At 47.4% G+C, this 2,500-nt stretch overlaps 1 protein-coding gene across 1 annotated transcript in view; it reads right to left on the bottom strand.

Moving 5' to 3' along the window:
- Window positions 1-2,500, bottom strand: part of LOC113818257 (uncharacterized) — a 49,717-nt gene that overhangs the window by 34,202 nt on the left and 13,015 nt on the right. The window lies entirely within an intron of this gene.

Here is a 2,500-nt window from a genome sequence, read left to right as displayed (position 1 = left end):
CAGCTGGGATGTCGCAAATATCTGCTGCTTTACCACTCTTCAGCTTGGAGATCGCCTCCCTAACCTCAGCTAGGGAATCACGGCACTACCCACATCCAAGTTAACTGTTGGAGGATCAACCTGATACAACTGCTCAAAGTACTCAGCCCAACGCTCTCTCCCCGCAACAGGATCTGAGACGATCTGGCCACCCACTAAGCGAACTGCAGTCACCTGTGAAGAGGGCTTGGAGTTCAGTTTTCTCAGGGTTTGGTATGCAGGACGAAGGTCATTTACTAAGAAATGGCCTTCAACCTCCTCAGCAAGATTCCTAATAAACTGTTCCTTGTCCCTTCTTAACAGAGACTGAGTTCTGCGCACCTGAGAACGGTACAAATCCCGATCCCCTGCCAGACGAGCAGCACGGCAAGCATCAGTGGCTTCCAGTATCTCCTGAATTGAATTCTGTCTTGCTCTCGGGCGTTCTCCAATCGATTCTTGGGCTGCATCAAGTGTTTCACGCTTTAAGGTGTCCCACAGAAGTACAGGGTCTGTCAGATTGCCAAGCGCTGTGAACCAATCAGAGATTGTCTCAGCAAACCTCCAAGCACACTCCCTCTCCTTCAGCCTGTCCAGATGAAACACCCTAGGGTGGTCATTGGGCCGCTGGGGAGTTTTGAAGTGTACCTGGAGGGTAGCCACAACCAATCTATGGTCAGTACCACAGAACTCAGCACTCCTATACACCCTGCAGTTCTGGAGGATCCTCTAACGAGTGCTAACGAGAATTTGGTCGATCTCCTTGGCTGCATTACCCGCATCGCTGTACCATGTCCAACGATGTGGGTCTAGGCACTGGTACCAGGAGCCAGAAATCCTCAATTTCTGGGATCTAGCAAAATCCCGTAAAAGGAGGGAATTCTCGCTCCCGGTATCAACTCCTGAACCATGAGGACCGACTGACATCTCATAGCCAGCTCGATCGCAGCCAGATACCGCATTGAAGTCACCCAGAACAATACGAATATCTCACCGGGGACAACTGTCTGCCACAGATGCAAGTTTGGCGTAGAACATCTCTTTCACGTTAAGTTTACAAACACCAGTAGGAGCATACACAGCAATTAGAGACATGAAGCCAAAAGACAGTTTCAGTCTCATTACCATTATACGCTCATCGACTGGAGTGACCTCTACCACAGGGGGCTGGAACCTACTGGAGACAGCTATGGATACTCCCTGGAGATGATGACCATCGCTGCGGCCTGACCAGTAATAGGTGTAGCCACCTACACTGGTCGTGCTGCTGCCAGGTTTTCTCACCTCCGAGAGAGCAGCCACCCCTACTCTCAGCCTACCCAATTCCCTCGATAGCAGGGGCAACCGATCATCCTGACACAAAGAGAGGACGTTCCAAGCTCCCACCCTGACTTCCCGCCTAAGGTTAACCCTCGGGTAGTCGCTCCGGGTGGATGCCACCTCTGCCACCCCCGCCGACGCTGCCCCACATAAAAGGCTGCAGGCTGCGGGACCCTTCATCCACCTGTGGGGTTCCCTAGGGCTTTGCCCCACAAGCTTCATATTGGGCTGGCGGCTGCCAGGACACAGGCAGGACAAGGAGCTCCCGTTCCTATTCCGCGCCCCAGCAGCCACCCTCCCAACGGGGCCCACAGCCCACCTCTCTCGCTGGGTTGGAGGGACATTACCCCTCCCCTCAGCATTTCCGTTTCCCTGGTACGCTGCCAGTGGGTTATTCTCTGGGGGGAGAATATATATGTTATATATATCATTTATAATATCTGCAGAAATGCAAATTACAAGATGAAAAAAATAAATGTTTTTTATCTAACTGCTAATTTTTAGAAGAAATAAGACATTATCAACATTACGTAGCATTGCCCTTATAATTCAAATATTCTGCTGAAATCTTAGCTTTCATTTCAGTTTGCCTTCATTCAATGAAATCCCCCTCCTTGTTGCCCCTTACTAACCACAAAAAATCTATCACATATAACTCCCAGTACATCAACCGTTGTATATAATATCTGAGCTTAGTCTCATAATTCTGAACTACATGTATTTCATTTACTTTAAAGTAGTGGGTCTTTACCCATATGCAGCCAGAAATGGTATGTGTGTACATGCCATGCCCACTATGTGTTTGATTTAGTAATTGTTTTTACTTATAGATGGCTCCACAAGTACAAAGTTGCCAATGACAAGAACTACCTGTCTCACTGTTTACCCTTCTACTTGATTTTTTATATTTTCTGGTATTTAATATTGCTGTTAGCAACTTCAATGACACTATAGTAATTATGATATAATATTGATAGCATTAGTAAAAAACTTTTCTTGCAAACTCACAGAAAGGTGAAATCAAGTGAGGTCACAAGGTCTACTAATTGACTCCTTTGCAGCTAAGCACTGGCAGAGCCATCTATGTGCAGTGACATTTAACAAAACAATATTGAAGTGAAGACATTTTCCCGGGGGCTCTGGTTTAAGGCAAGCAATGCAA

The sequence above is a fragment of the Penaeus vannamei genome, chromosome 9 (genome assembly GCF_042767895.1).
Source record: "Penaeus vannamei isolate JL-2024 chromosome 9, ASM4276789v1, whole genome shotgun sequence".
Lineage (NCBI taxonomy): Eukaryota > Metazoa > Arthropoda > Malacostraca > Decapoda > Penaeidae > Penaeus > Penaeus vannamei.
Note: the sequence above shows the minus strand (reverse complement) of the source record. Positions and strands in the feature narration are given on the sequence as shown.